The 16616-nt window shown below is 46.9% G+C and overlaps 1 protein-coding gene across 10 annotated transcripts in view; it reads right to left on the bottom strand.

The window, feature by feature from the left end:
- PHF20 (PHD finger protein 20) overlaps positions 1-12904 on the bottom strand; it is a 78241-nt gene extending 65337 nt beyond the window's left edge. For 2 of the 10 annotated variants that reach the window (XM_014260787.2, XM_088064786.1), the window contains exons 1-3: positions 12799-12826; positions 10617-10663; positions 2202-2250 (exon numbers count right to left, since the gene is read on the bottom strand). The gene's annotated coding sequence lies outside the window, so the exon portion shown is untranslated. Of the gene's footprint in view, positions 1-463; positions 595-2201; positions 2251-5970; positions 6244-10616; positions 10664-12798 lie in introns of those variants that run through there. The other 8 variants (XM_014260777.2, XM_014260786.2, XM_014260780.2 and 5 more) reach the window with 7 other exon arrangements.
- Positions 12905-16616: the final 3712 nt, after the last annotated feature.

The raw sequence follows: 16616 nt of genomic DNA, 5'->3' as shown, positions 1-16616 counted from the left end.
CCCCAGTTCCTAGGAGGCACTCAGTAGCCTGGTGGTGATGCCGCAACACTACAGGGTAGGACAGGTAATAAAAAGCACTGGCAAAACCAGGGAGTAAAAGCAACTAGCCAGAGATTGTCTTGTATTTCCTGGAGATACAGCACAGATGTTGCTGACCTGGGGTACTGCAGGCAGCACTGCCTCTCCTACACAAGCAACACAAACTTGTTTTGTTTCCTTCTAGGACAAAGCATGGTTACAGTTGATTCCACAAAGCCTAAGACTAAGACTGACTGCCATCCTCTCCAGCACCACTGCTCCAAATCTGCTGGCACATCTACAGATGGAAATGCCAAGGACTAAGTCCATTCTCATTTTGTACATCAGGTTTTTTTCACTCTGAAATACTTTTGACCTTTTATGATCTATACCCATGACACCAGTCTCATGTCTCCATCAGTGGCAAAAATTATGAAAGCCTCACCCAGTTCACCCCCTACAATATGCACACCCCCATCAGGAATGGTCAATCCAGAGAAGTCCATGGTCCCCACCGCAATCGGAACACCTTGCAAGTGGATGACCACAGCCATGCTGTGCTGAAACAACACACACCTGCAGATGAGAAAAGGTATGATATCAGACTGCAAAACAGTATTTACAGACACCATTTATACTAAACAATCCTAATGGCATCTTATGAAGACTAAGTGGAAGTCTCACAAGCACCACTTAAAAACTGTACTGGCACTGACATGGGAAGCCGATTACAATAGACTTTTACTGCCTGCAAACAAAATCCTCAGCCTGGCAGGTTTTGACTACAGCAGCAGTGCTACAATGAAGTATGTCTTACTGTGTTTTACTCTACACATAAAAACAGATATAAGACCCCTATACCTGCTAAACACGTTAATCCAAGAACAGCTTCTGCTCATCCAAGAATGTCTGCTCCTGCCTCATGATCGTTTTGTGTACCATTTCACAGGTAGGTGACTGTTTTCAGATGTGACTGTAAGTTTCAGATGATGTCCTTCACACCACTATTTCAAACCACAATGCTTAGATCTTCAGGCAAGTTTTTGGGTTTGGAATTTTTTTTTTAACAGGAACATGAACATGAAAGATTTAAACTGGACAGGAAGACCTGACACTGCAACAAACTTCAAGGAATACTGCATCACCCCCTTCTTTTATCCAAAAGACACATTTCAAACAAGACACTGGACTACAACGCAGTTCTTACTTGCATGATGTAGCATCCTCAACTACATATTCAGCAGCACTTACTTGCTTTAAAAACTTCCCAGGTTCAATTAACAACTACACAGGTGAACTCTGAGCCACACAACACAGAAACTGGATCCTGAACTGATACTTAATATCTCTAACAAGAATGCTGAACAGATGATTCCTCACCACTGACATTCCCTCAAACCATAAGACTTGAGTACTTGATTTCAGTCTACTTTTTCTCTAGTTTATAGAAGTAGATTAAGAGAACTGATACCAGTAAAAATCTACATTTGCTCTTCTCCTCAGGCAGAACCAAGACTTCCCAAAGTACTTAGTGACAAAAATGAAAAGATGTTACATGAGCGAGCCTCTGAACAAGACCCTCACTCTCTCCCTGAGATTACAGGGCCTGGACAATGTCATTTTTATCCCCTCAGCAACATCTCATGTAACTGTGCTGTTAGTTTCAACTGGCACTGAGACTGGGATAGATCAACATGGAAGCATACGAATAAAATCAATTCAAAAGAACAAAAAAAAAATTTTTCTATAATAAAATCCATTTGAATTACCAAGTGTAATTAAAGAAATAAATAGTTATTACTGAAAACAATTATTTCAGTCATTTGATCATGTCCCATTTAGCTGTTCTAGTTTCCCTTCTCTTTTCCTGTAACACACTAAAGATAAAAAACAAGCACCTAAGCACTGAACAAACAAAAAGAATTTGGAAAAAGGTTTAAGTCACATAAAATAAATCAGTTTTTTCCTAAATAAAGCAATATTAATGAAAACCTGCTTTAATAAGTCTGTATAGCTTTTATTAAAGGAAAAAATGGCAGCCTTTAGGAATACAAGAATTCAATGCAGATAAGTCTCACAGAGGCCCTGTGGATAGTATTTAAGTAAAATCTGATTTTTAAAGCAAAATTTCAAAAGCTTAAAGAAAAGCCACAATTAAAAAAAGGATCTATGCTTATACTCACCAAGAAACTTGTTTATGTTGCTGCAAACATTCCAAACAGTGCTGTATAACTACAGGAAAGGAAAAATAAAAATCATGTGAATTCTGACACTAAAAGTAGTTCAGAGTTCAAAAAAATACTCTCTCTACAGTCAACAGTATCCCCATGATAGCGTAACACCTCTAGAACAAAAATTTAATCTGAAAATATTTCAGTACAGGTCAGCAGGCTGCTATGATTCAAATTAAAGAGATGCTTAAGAGACCCTTAGAGACACACAGACACTCTCTCTGCCTATCTGCATCAGATTTTTCCATCATTTATTTATCTGTTGTTAACTGTAAGTTACCAGTAACTTTGTCATTAAGTTACCAATAACTTTATCATTACTCCTACTTTGGTGCAGCAGGTACTGCAGTATTAACCAACTATAATTAACTAAGTAGTCCTCTCCTATCAGTGAAGACATTGGATAATCAACATTCACCACATGGCAGAAGGAGCTGTGTTTTGCTAATACAAGAATCAACTACAAGAGTTTCTCCAGATTCACTTCTTCATCCACAAATCCAACTCCTGTCAATACACGCAAACTTCCTCACACTGCAGAAGTGGCAAAGACAGCCATTTGAATTGTTCCCAGAAGCCCAATTTAGGCTGCAAATTGGGCATTCTGATGATATTTCTCATGGTTTCTATCTGAACTAAAGCTGCATAGAATCTGCTGTGGTTTAGGAATGGTATTTTTCCATCAAGTGTTCCCAAACGATAATTGGAGGCACAAAAGGTAAAGATCATTGGCTGAGATAAGAACAATTTACCTGTGATGGTTTGGCATTTAAAAAAAAAATAAGAAAAAGTAGAAAACACGGAAGTGAAGGCTTTGAGAGAGGCTGCTGGGAATTTCCTCTCTGCTTGAGATCAAGCCAATAGCTAGCCAGTTCTCAGAACTGAAAGTACTTTAGACCACTGAAAAGTAAGATCACTTTTGTGAATACCACCTTTTAAACCTAAGCCTGGGAACTGCTTGCTTTCTTTGTTTCCGGCCTTGAAAGGTTACAGAACTCTGGTGCAGCTGGGCCCTCTGCTTCTCCCGTGGCCTGGGAGGGGTAGGGCTGGAGCGCAGCAGCTCCCGGCTGGGGGATGGAGACTGTGGGGTGGTAGAAGCCCCTTCCCAAAGGGGCTGAGCCCCCTCGGGAAGCCCGCCGAGCCCTGTACAGCAGCGCTGCTGGGCCAGGCCGATCACTGGCTTGGCTGAAACTCTGCCACTGCTGGGTTTCACCAAAACTGACAAGCAGGGGGAGGGGAAGCCATCAGCCCTCACCATGCTGCCTCTGAGTGCTAGCCTGGCTGCTGAAAAAAATCCTCCATCACAAACAGCCCTGGCCGCTGCCGAGGCAGAGATCACATAACCATCCACAAGACCTGTGCAAGACTTAACCCTTTCACTAGCCAGATGAGACCCATAGATTTAATCTCTTCTACAAAGAGCGGAAAAGTGGGAGTGATCAACATGTAAAGAGACAACATGAACCATCAAAGCCAGTAAGAGTCGAGCCCCAGATAAAAGGAGAATGAGGAGATGCTTTAATAAGCTGAAATATTATTTTGGTAAGGCCATGGAGATGGACAATAATGTTCTGAAGAACTCCTTTAATTTATGAAAGAGTATATGGGAGGAATGAAGTATTTCAAAGTGAAGATCTGAGCAGAAGTGCCCATTGATGAAGCTAAGCAGATGGTAGAATAACTGATCTTATTAAATGCTTGAACAGAGAGAGAGAAGTGAGAGTTGATACAGACCCTTGGCTCCCTGGGAGAAAAGGAGAAAATCTCTGTTCCCAGAGATGATCACAGAGACAGATGACAAGAACCTTTGCCTTTGAATAGCTCATCCTTAAAATAATACCCCTTGAGTTCATGGCCCATGAACACACCTCTGAGTGGTGTGAAAATGGGAGGAGAGCATGATGGCAGTTTTTTCCCGGGCGCCTGCCATCATGGGAATGAAAAGTCATGAGAAAACTGTTTCTTGTGGAGACCTCTCCATGGAATTGCTGCAGTGGGGGTTCAGTTTGCTAGCTAAGTTAGAGGTTTTTGTGTTTGTTTTTCCCTTTCGGGGCTTCTGCTGCCACGGCCGAATCTTCCGCCGGGCTCGCCGACCCCCCCCCGCCCCCCGCGGCTGTGCCTGTCGTTTCCGCTGGGTCCATCCCGGCCCTGCGCCTCTGCCGGGCCCGGCCCCACTGCGTTCCCCCCGCGCTGCCGCGGGACACCGGCCCCCGGCCCTGCCCCACCACGCTGTGCTCCCCTGCCACCCGGCGCCGCTTCCCGGCGGTCCCGCTGGCCCCACACTGCTCCCGGAGGGACTGCAAGTACGAGAAAGCACCGCCGAGGTGCAACCGCCGCTCCGTGCCATGCGTTTCCCGTGTCCCAGCCAAAGCAGTTTGGGCGGCTCGGTTTCGCCCCCTCTCCCCCGCGGCTCCACCCCGCTGTTCCCTGCCGTTGGAAATCCCCGAATCCTCGGAAGTTAATTAGAGAAATCCCATGTCTGTTACCGCTTATCTTAACCTGTATGTATCGGATTTGTAGAAAGGTTATATGCCCACCAGTTCTATTTCCTAACTGGTCTTCCCGACTTCCAATCCCCCGAGGCGTTAACCCTTTAAAAGGACAGTCAAACCCCCGTCCTTTGTCCTTTCTTCCGGCTTTACCGTTGCAGAATAAATCTCTGAATTGCAAAATGGAAGAAAAGTTCCCCCCTGCTCTTTTGCCTGATCCATGGACTCGTGTTCAAAGTGAGACAGAGAACTTTGATCCTGGCCAGGACTCAAACAGTAGCCCTGGCGGGGCCCCTCCAGGCACCGAACTGGAGAGAAGATCTGAGCTAGCCTGGGAACCTCTGGCTTGAGTCATGGAAGAGTGGTGTAATCAATCTGCCAGGCCTCTCCATATTTATATTTTTATCATTGCCCCTCATAACACAGGGGCTTTACCCACTTGGCCCTGCTTGACTGCAGTGCATGTTTCATAGTCATGGATGACAGGTCACAACCGGGAGACTGTGTCCATGGTTAAGTTCACCCCACAGTCATGAGCCCATCTGTCTTGTTACATCCCTTTCCAGATGACATGAAGTGTCATGGGCTGCCCACCAAGCCCGAAATAATCTGCCTAAGGCAATTTAACCTTGGCAGCCTGATCCACCTGTTCATTGTTGTAATGCTCTTCAGTAGCCCAGCTCTTGGGTACATCTGCATCTACATGATGTACTTTTACAGCCGATTTCTCTATCCAGGCAGCCATGTCTTGCCACACTTCAGCAGCCCAGATGGGTTTCCCTCTGCACTGCCAATTGGTCTTTTTCCATAATCCAGCCACCCCCACAGAGCATTTGTCACCATCCACAAGTCAATGTGGAGGTAGAACACTGCCCATTTCTCTCATTTAGCAGCAGCTGGTAACAGCTGGACAGCTTTCAGCTCTGCAACCTGACCACCTTGTCCTTCAATAGCTTCTGCAACTCACTGTGTAAGATGCCATATGACAGTTTTCAATCTTCAGTTTGTCCCTATGATATGACAGGAATCAGGCATAAAGAGAGCATTGCTTTTCATTTTCTGATACCTGATTACGTGGGGGGGGGGGGGGGCATCCTTTTTCTCCTCCTATTCCAATGGTACAGACATTTTTACCTTTGTGCCACTTGGTGATGATTTCTAAGATCCCAGAGTTTCCTATTGATTGGGGTTTCCTATTTGAGCTCACTGTGCAGTCACAGTGATCCACTTACTCCATGTGGCATCAGCAGTGTGATGTGTAGAAGGGAATTTTCCTTGGATATCCAGTCCAGCACTGTCAGTCAGCGTGCCAGAAAGTGCTGTGCTTCAGTGTCAATCACTTCTGAGTGGTTCCAACCCCTTCAAAACTTGAGAAGAGCTCTTATTCAGCTGGGGTGCAACAGACCTCAGATCCTCTTTATCAGCAAATCCAGAACCCCGTGGGTAGTCTTCAAGTCTCCATGGGTACTTTTTGTCAAGACTCCAGGAAGGACCGTGCTTATCAGCTGCAATGTAGAGCACATTTTTCACATCTTATCCTGTCCTGATTGGCCCAAGGACTGCTGCACAAACAATCTCCTGTTTAATTTGTCCAAAACTTGTTGTTATTCAGGATTCTACCTAAAATTGTTCTCCCGTGTCACACGACAGAAAGGGCTTACTTATGGAACTACCTTATGGAATATACATCCTGCAAAAACCCACAGTGCCTAAGAAAGCCTGTGTTTCCTTTTGCTGACTGGACACACTATTTTGATGACCACATCCACTGGACTCTCACAACACCCATCTTGCTATTTTATTCCTAGGAACTGAATTTTCTGGGCAAGTCCCTGGTCTTAGAGAAAACAGTCTTCAAGAGGATTTGGATTATTTTCTCCCCTTTCTCAAAAACCTCCTCTGCTGTGCTGCCCCCATACAGTGATGTCATCAATGTACTGCAAGTGTTACAAATGACTCAGACCCCAGGCAGGAATGAGTAAATAAAACTTAATTAGAAGCTGAAGTTACAAAGCGAAGGAGGGGACAGCACTGGGAGTGTAGCGAGACTTTCTGCTCACCAGAGGCTCAGCCCACAGAATGGTGTCTCTACCTTTCATATACTCAAGGTTGCATCAGCTACATTAATATTCATAAGCAGTCCCTATATTTCCTCCCAGCACCTCCCGCAGTCAGTGGCTTTGCCCATATATGTATACTTGGCTCCTCCTAGGGTCCGTGGCCTCATCCCTAGAGGTAGATTTGGCTCCTCCCAAGGTCTGTCAGTCAGTCCTCACTGCCTTTTGTTGGTGAAGCCCCTCTCACATCTTGATTGGTGGTGAGATGTTGGCCTGCCAAGCCTCCCAGCAACAAGTCTCCCACTCCCTGCTGCCTCTTAGAAGGCGCAAGTATATGCCCTCCTCCATGCTTTGACAGCCCTGTTGGCCAGAGCTGCCAGGCAGTAACCACAAAAGGGGGAGGGGAACACTGAAGGGAGAACAGAAAAGGGTTCAAAATCAAACTGGAACAAGAGCACATGTCAAAAAAACTATAAACCTCATCAGAACTTCTTCCCACCATACTTAATAACTCCTCCTCATTTGCATGAGCCGATCACTGCACCTTATTCATAACACAAGTGTTCTGGAGCCTCATCCTTTTCCAGTGCACCCTGCAACAGTCCATGGCAAATGGTGGGACTGTGCTTCCACCTCTGGGACACCTGTGCTGCCTCTGGGGCATCCAGGTGTACTGGATGCCACTCCAGGTAAACACTAATAGTGGCCTGCACTCTACTGCTAAAGGAATGGAGAAAAACACACTGGCAATCCCAATGGTGGCACCACTTTGCTGGCCTGGACTTCATTTCATACTGAAGTTGCAGCGTGTTGACACAGCGGCACACGGGGATGGTGCGACTTCATTCAGGCCACAGTAGTTCACTGTCAGTCTCCATTCTCCATTGTACTCATGCACTGGCCATATAGGACTACAGGACATTTCCTCTCCAACCTACTCAAGTCTTTCAAGTCTGTCCAGAGTCTTGGACAGTCCACAGCCAAGCCACAGGTCAGTAAGGAGGAAAAAAGATGATCTCAAATTGCCCAAGTCAGATAGTCACCTGGAGCACTTCTTGTCCTCTTTCACTGACATCAATGCCAATGCGCAGGTGTACAGCAATGCCACACTCCATACAAACTTCTGCCACATGGATTGCTGTCAAAGCTAGAGAAAATTCTTACTGGCTCAAAATGGGGCAGGAAGGGGCAGGGCACTTTCTGTTCTGAAAGTGGGAGGTGCACTGCTCCATTCCAAGCCCTCATCCCCAGGAACCTCTTGTCCAGCCCAGAACAATTGTCAGGCACATTGAAAGCAATGTCCCACACCCCATGCCTGTAGCCTCAATCCAGCCCCAGAGTGGCTGGACAACCAGAAGTCCCACCTGGGAGGCACAGCCACAGGAGGCCACAGGAGCTAAAAACCACTGTGCAAAGGTGCACATGGTCACTTTGCTATCATCCTTGGAGTTTATGATAGCTGAGACTGCACTTGGATGAAATACGGTAGCTGTATCTTTTGGTTTTCTCTCTTTTTCACTCCTAACTTCCTCTTCTTGGAATATGGGTGTTATGAGGTTGGATGGGTAGAGTTTGCTAAGTCAAGTGCTTTATTCTGATTGTTTTAAATGTTGCCCAATTTCTGCTCTGCTCAAGTTTGCCAGTTAAGTTTGGTTTTTTAACCTCCTGAGAATGTTGCAGCATTTCTCTTGTGTGCCCACCTGTGGGAAAAGCAGTAGCTTTTTAAAAGAAACTTGCCAAGTGAGCGCTGGGGCTCAATATTTATGCACACTGGACCTCGTCTCTCCTGACTGCTCATTATTTGAATCCCTATAGATTACCCCCAGCACAGCTGATTCTCTCAGGCAGTGGATACCTTTCTCTACTGTAGTCCACCTGCTTGGGTGCACTATTAGATCATCCTGGAGAGAGTACCTTTCCCTCACACTTGACAGGAATTGCCTCCAGAGGCTGAAAACTGTTCTTCTCCTGACCTCCCAGTCAATGCCTACATCACAGGACAGATGCCAGTTACCTGGCTACATTACCACCCAGCACTGCACCATCAGCTGCAATATCCCATCTCTGAGGTTGCTCTGGGTGTTCCAGCAGCACAATATACACTTACAGCAGGATGCTGAACCTAATTTTTTTTTTATCACCAAGCATCAACATGAATTTTAGCTATCAGATGAAAAATATTATGACTGAAAATGGAAGGAGACCAAGTCAGAAAGCAGAAAACCTATCTGGTTACAGTACCTGCAGCAGTAACTGGACTTGAGAATTTTGACAATTAGAAAAAATCTACCTGTAAAAATATCCACTAAAAGAAGTCTGAGAAATACTTTTCACAGATAATTTGCAGGACCTGCAACACAGGCTACTGGAAATCCCACAGGTCACTGTTTCCACCCAGTCACTATGCAGTGTTCTGACTCCTAGAAGCAGCATTCTGTTTCATAACTTCACTGCTTCCTGCCTTGACAGAACCAAATCTACCCTACTTGTTGATAAAGAAGAGGATATTTTTAAGACATCCAAATAAAGGAAATCTTCCAAGTTATACTGGAATAAATACCAACGAAAAATTATGTCTTTACTTAAGATAATTAATTAAGCAGACACATCATCTGTGTGTATGTCACCCTGTAGGAAGGATATGATTTGCCTATTTTATTTTCTTTAGAAGAAAAGAAAGGGGTGCACTTCAAGACTGCTTGCAGACTTGTCTCCAAGCTTCGAGATGAAAGGACAGCAGGAAAAACAAACAAGAAACTGTAACTGCCTATTTCTGTAAGCCTGATTACAGCAATAGAAGACCGCTGCAGTGTAGGCAAATGACTGATAAAAATAGAGGATCATGGAGCAAAAAAAGCTCCATCCATTAGCAAACTACAGTATAGGGAAGAAGCAATTCCAGCCTGGTGGACTCACAGCCCCTGCTATGCCAACATACGTTTTTTAAGAGGCAACTAAATAACCTAACGTAACTAATAACCATAACCAATAATGTAACTAATAACCTAACCTAACTCATACCCTACCAATAGCACTAGTGCAATAGCATAGTGTCTTTGCATCACTATGCACAGGTTTAGGCTAAGGATGCTCGGCTCCACATCTGGAACACAGAAGTGTTGAAGATAGTTTCCTTACTCAATGACTCTGTGGAACAAGAGGATATTCTCCAATTCCTTGAGAAAGAAGCGCTGATTTTAAGCAGAAAAGTGAGTCAATTCAGAAACTAGTATTTTAACATCAGCAACAAGATCAGAAAGTTCTTCAGTGCTAACTTCATATTAAAAAACCTAAAACAAATGAACAAACACAACAAAACCAAAACAAAAAACAACAATCAGACCCACAAAACAAAAAAACCCTCCACAGAATAAGTAATAGTGCTTCCTCTCTTTTCATTTATAGAGGCTACCAAGCTGAAGACACAGATGGAAAGAGTTTTCCTTTTTAATCAATTTCCTTTTAACCAATTTTAAGAACTCCATTTCAGGTAGATTTATGAAAAAATAAGACTGTAGCTGGCTACACTTAAGTAAGGCTGGAAGTTCCCAAGCCCAGGAAAAACACACACAGGCATGTCAACAAACTAACATATCTCTGAAAGGAGGATTTATATTCCAATAAGCTTTATGATCTGCAGCCAGTCACCACAGACACAGTATGCAGCCATGCATGCATGATCATTTAAGCCTAGTGCTTGCAGTCACAAAAATACTGGAATGCCAGTAGTTCCAAAAGGTCTTTAGAAATCTATAGGCCATGTAGCTATTGGTATTTGGACAGCAAGGCCAAACCAAGAGTTCCAAACCACCATTTCTCACCTGAAGAAAGTATTTTCCTGCAGGAAGTACAAGCAGTCAAAACAAACCTGTAGGCAAGCAAGGAACAGAAGTATGAAAACAAGAAATTAATTGAAGTAAAAAAGAAAGGAATAGACTTTATCAGACACACAATGAACTCATAAGCACTTCACAAGACTTCTCAATAAAATGCACCAGTTCAAAAGATGTGCAACTGTTCTTTTTTAAAAAGACCCCACTGTATCCACACAACTAGAAAACCATCAAGAGCACAGTTTAAATATTGACAACAATCATTTGTAGGGCTGAGCATTAAATCCTTCCCCTGTCCCATGTACATTCTTTAGCTCAGTTCACAGTGCAAGTGCTCACATGTGTACAGGACAGTATCACACAGGCAGGACAGCTAGTGTCAGCAAGTCAAATTACAGCTACAGACAATACCTATCTTCTGCAGATTCAGTTATAAATAAAATATGCAGTTACAGAGGATTTATCATCCCCTACTATTAAATTAGGGGTTGTGCTCTCCTTCCCTGGCCAAGAGGGAGAATTTAAATCAATATCATTGCCTAATTCATGCAGGAGCTACAGGAGCAAAAGAAAGTGCTACAGAGAGCTTAACCAATTAAAGATAAGAAATAACTGCATGCTTCTTACATTTCAGTCAAGGCAGTACCATTGTGAGCAATTACTACTCTAGCCTCATTCCCAACTTGACCTTAAAATTACATGCAAGCATTTTACTCTCAGCCTGCTCAAGTAAAATTTCCATTAAGGAGACATCTCTGAATTTTTCAGCAAGAACATAAACTACTGAACTCTTCCACAAGCTGACTTAGGTCAAATAACATGCACTCATCTAAGCCACCTTAATTTATTACTATGAAACTTTAGAAGTCACACAAAAATTAAAAGGGAGAGTTATACTGTAACTGATCTTTGCTTAAGCCTTCTCACTTGACTTTTTTGGAAACTGATTCTGTGAAAGGATCCTTACTCATTATAGAAAATTAACTGAACCCAGGTCAAAACCACTAGTTACAGAGATGCTCCATTACAAATGGCTGTACAGATACTTGCAAAAGGTTAATTCAAGTCATCACCATTGCTTTAACATTTCATATGATTTCCTACTGCATACAACACAAAAAAAATTCTGTAGTCTAGTGACATTTATTTTATTCAACTTGGACTCATCAACTTTCAGATACCTCTCCTGATTTATTTTTAAGCATTAGGCTAGAAACAACAGCCTGGGATCACAGAAACATCTCTGGTACCCAGATTTTCAGTCAGAAAAGGAGATAAAACTGTTTTCCGAAATTGTACCTATTTAGAGTAACCAAATCCTGGAATGACTACAGACTACCAACTGGTACAAAAATCCACTTTGTTGGCAGTAAGCCGTATCTGAACACAGACCTGCCAGGAAGAATACCACAGTGCCTCCCAACCTTACGCATTACACAGGTACGACATGAGGCAGCTTTGGGGTCAGCGAAAAGATCTACCGTAATTTCTGTTATTTTAAAACGGTTTAAAGAGACAGAATACAGCGCGATAAAGAAATGCTCCAGATTTAATGGGACAGAAAAGCAACAGAAGCCTCCAGCCGGTGGTACCATCTACGGAACCTTCCCCTTGACGTGTTGAACATCTGGCAGGGCAAGCACCTGCTCCGCGCGGGTTCCCCACTCCCGGGGCAGGGTGACGTACAGCCTCCCCACCCGAGCACCCCCGGGATCCAGACCCGTCGGGGCTGCGCAGCTCCCGCCCCCCGCCGCACCCGGCCCGCCCGGCGCCGCTCCGCGCCCCTCAAATCCCCCGCCCCGGGCCCGGCGCCGCCGCAAGGCCCCTCGGCCGCCCCCGCCGGACGGGCCCGCGGCGCCTGCGCTCGGCCCGCACAGACTCACCTGCCCGCGCAGCTCCGCGGGCCGCCGGGCGCGGGCGGGAGCCAGGAACGGGGGGGCGGCCGGGGCCGGCCCGAGCCGCAGGCCTCAGTGCGCCGGGCCACAGCGAGGCGGGGGCGGCCCCGCTCGGCGCCGAGGGCCGCAGGCGGGAGGCGCCGCCGCGCCCGGCCCGTTGTCCGCGGGGACGCGCCCGCCCGCCCCCCCCCCCCGTGTCCCCCCGCCGCGCCGCGGGCCCGCAGCGCGAGGCTGGGCAGGCGGCCCGACCTGCCCGGGCGCCGCCGCGCTCTTACCGAGAGATCTGTACGGGAAAAAGGGTTAGAACGGAGCCGCCCCGCCCGGGCCCGCGGCGCGCCGAGCCCCACGCACCGACCGCAGCCGCACAAAATGGCCGCCGCGATGCGGCGCCGCCGGGGGGCGGGGGCCGAGGGAGCCTCGCCCACTCCGGCCGGAGGGCGCGCGGAGGGGGCGGGGCCGGGCACTGAGCAGGGAGCGGCTCGGCTGGGTCTGGGGCGGACGTGTTGGGGAGCCGCAGTGCTCTGCAGGGAGCGTGAGCACGGGGGGTGGGACAGGGGTGAAATATAGGGGAGAGATCCCTTGAGCCTTCCTTGAGGCGTGTGTCGGAGTGCGGGCGCCCCTGCGCGCACACCCGCCCATAACTGTCCCAGCCACCGCCGGCTGAGCTCGGTCCCATGGATTGGTGCCCCATGTGCCGGGCCGCGTGTGGGCCCGTGTAGTGCCCATAAGGGGTCGTCACTGCCCCTCAGCCCTGTTCACCCTCTGGTATAGCCAGAAGACTGTCGGTTCTGCTGTGGATAACAGAGCTGTTCAGGGGCAAATTAATTTTATTTTCCTTTTTTGGTAGTTTTTTGGTGGGTTAAAGCCCAAACCAGATTGACACAGAAGAGCAAAGATCTATGTATGCTGGAATTCTTAATGTCTAATATTACAATGTTTCACTGTGGGTGGATAAATTCTTCCTGGTTCAGGTAGGTTTTCTGTGATAATCCTTGAAATTCTGTTCAGAGGCCACAGACCAGCAGAGGATTGCTGCCTGTCAGGTTTTGTGATTGAAAGAACTGCTACACAGTGTAACTGTTGTGACCAAGGTGTCCACGTAGTGCTAGGGTTGCCAGTGCTGTTGGGCTTTGGAGGAAGACACAACATGGCCCAAGTGATTTTCCCTTCTGTCTTCCTCCTCCTCCAGTTGTGGGAACTGCTGTTGCTTCATAAATCTGTCTGCTTCTTTGACATCAGCCTCAGCCCAGTGCCACAAGTATCGAAGGATCCAGAGAGCACAAAGGATTGTTTAAAGCAGAATGTCCCCATCAGTGAACTGCAGTAGATGCTAGTGCTTTTCTGACAGAGCCTGTGAACTGTGTGCTGGGAATCTGGAGAAACAATGGCTTGCTAAAAATACTGCAACAGGCAGTTGAAAAAAAAAAGAAAAGGTTGAAAACACAGTGTTCAGTTTGGATTTATATTTTAACCTGTAAATCTCACAAGTGGTCTTACCATTGCAGGTTTCTGGAAGAGAAAATAAATGCAGAAAGAATTAAAATAGAAAGCAACTGGAAAATAACCCTAAAGTTTTGAGCAAAATAGAATTTTTTTTTATTATGCCAAGACATCAGCATAGTGTTTGTGTAATGGGTTTTTTGACAGCACTGTATTTCATTCTGGAGTTTCATCACTTAAAAAAAAACTACAGACTCTTAGCACACCTTCCCTGAGAACCACTGCCTTCTCCTCCGAAATAGGTCTTCTTAGATCCCACTGGACTCCTCTGCTTTGCTGTTCCCACTGAGAGCACATGGCTTTTGGTAGTTCAGGGATACATCTATGCCAATTTGTGACATTTCTCCTTGTTCACTGTCCAGGGGTCCAGCTTCTCTGTCTAATGTTAGTGTCCATGGTTAAAATGATCATGAGCGCTCAGACATTTGCCATACTTGCCTGTTCTGGCTGGCCATGGGAGTGGCAGCCCTTTCCAGGGAACAGAACAGTGCTCTGCTGCAGACACCTGGCTGGTCTCTGCCTGTTCTGATGCAGGTTGCAGACAGACCCTGATTGGAGCAGCTGGATCACTTTGGGTCCACTGTTTCCCCACATATCAAGGAAAGCAGTAAATGTGGAAACACTAAGCTTTTTTTTTTTTTGAGGCCTGGGAAGGAGCCCAAACTGCTTTCCTCTGTCCTCTCTGCTCACCAGACCCTGCCAAGACTTTGGGCAGAGACGTCCTTGCTCCTGCCCTTGCTGAGCTGCTGCAGTTTTGCACTGTGAACTTCAGTGGATTTCTCTGCAGAGATATCACCATGCTGGGAACATCACAGTCCATGCCAGTTGAATGAAGTGTGGGGCTCACAGCCCTCACAGCTGAGCAGTCCATGTGGCACAAGGAAGCTGGGGCGCAGCTGATGCTACTCCTCCCCTTGCCAAGCTGGAGAAGAGCTGCAGCTGGAGCATGCGCCAGAAACTATTGCGGCAGGTGAGGATGGTAGAGTGCTGTGACCTTCCCAGGGAAGCATCTCCAATGGGACATCCCTTGGGCACAAAGGCACGTCTGCCCTAGTGATTTCAGCTCTAGCCCTGCAAAGGGCTATTGGATGGCTGCAGTTCCTCAGGGACTCTGAAGAAAGGGACAGGAGTCTTCATATGGGGTTCCATGAGAAGCCTTTATTGTCTTCCTCACAATGGGGTCCAGGGACAAAGACTGACCCTGGGGTCTGGAAGAGCCAGGATTACATAGGGAAGGTAGAGTGCGGGGTAGAACAGCAGGGCCAGTGGTCTGAGGGCACAGGGGTGGAGCAAGGGGGAAGGGCCAATAAGAGACAAATAATATACATATGGGGGAAAGGGACGTTGGGGGTAGCTTTACAACTCACCATGACAGCAGGCTCTCAACCAAGGCCTCTCCCTCAGCAGGGAGTGCAGCCAGCTAAAGTTTATGGGCTCTTCATACAAGGGAGAGTTGTTGCACTATTGGCTGCTTTGTTGGCTCCCACAAAAAAATTGCTTTGAGAGCAGAGAAACATTCTTGGTCTGTGCCTCTCTCTGTTTCTCAAAAGCCCAGTGGTGATCAATCACTGTACCTCCAACAGATTGCTCTGCCTGCCTCTTGCCTTTGTGCAATGAGTGAGGCTGGAAGGACTCTGTAGTGTAAAAGCTGGCCCAAGGAAGCAGGTGGGCTGGATGAATGGGCACCAGAGACCTTGCCAAATCCAGCCAAGAAGGGGTAGGAAATGAGAGCTGATGGGGACAGCAGAAACCAGGGCAGGGGAGACTGGTAAGGTGGCAGAAGGGTGTCTGGGCTAAATGGGAGCCTGAGGAAAGAGGAGAAGAGGTCTTTCCCACCGCCTGTATTTTTCTACTGTTTCTGAAGATGTGAACCAGGAATTAGATGTTGCCAAGGATGGGCCAAATAGCCAGTTTACTGCAATTCCCTGAGTTGTGGTTGCTTGCCCGTAACAGGGAAGAGGGTCTAAAAAGGTAAAGGGGGGGAAAGCAGAACCCAAACTGTGCATCTTTGGTGTGGCAATTCCTCCCATTCCTTCCTGTTGGTAAGGAAGCTTTGCCTCACAGCATGACAGGACAGGGGAGGGGTGAAGGGGCCTGCGGACAGGTGCTCTCACAGCCAAGTCACACAGAAGGGGCGGCCCACAGGGCTGTCCAAAGGGGTCTCCAGGTAGGCCCCCCTCCCCTCTTGGTGTGGTGAGCGGTTTCTGTGTGATGCAATGTCAGTGGGGTGATGTGACAATGCATTGATGTGATAGCTCCATGATGTAACAATGCCCCATGGCTATATTTAGCCAGGAGACCAGCTATTTTGTCTCTGGAACAAGAGTCAGAGTGGGATCACAACACCATGAGAGGTCTTGGCAGGAGCTGTGGAGCACCATCCCACTGCTGGTGTCCTGCTGAAAGGCAGAGGCACTGCTGAGTGCACTGGGAATTAGGGGGAAGGGGACCACTGGGCCGATAGAAAGGGCTCTGCTGGGGAGCCTGAGACATGGGGTGATGCTCTAGTGCCTCAGGACTGCCGTGCAGGAGGCTTATTGGACAACATCTTTGTGTCTGTGTCTTCCCATCTCAACCCCAGAAGACCACACCT

This window comes from Pseudopodoces humilis, chromosome 19, assembly GCF_049639895.1.
Source record: "Pseudopodoces humilis isolate 2021_Gansu_Grassland_sample_001 chromosome 19, ASM4963989v1, whole genome shotgun sequence".
NCBI classification, from domain to species: domain Eukaryota; kingdom Metazoa; phylum Chordata; class Aves; order Passeriformes; family Paridae; genus Pseudopodoces; species Pseudopodoces humilis.
This window is presented reverse-complemented; position numbering and strand designations above follow the sequence as displayed.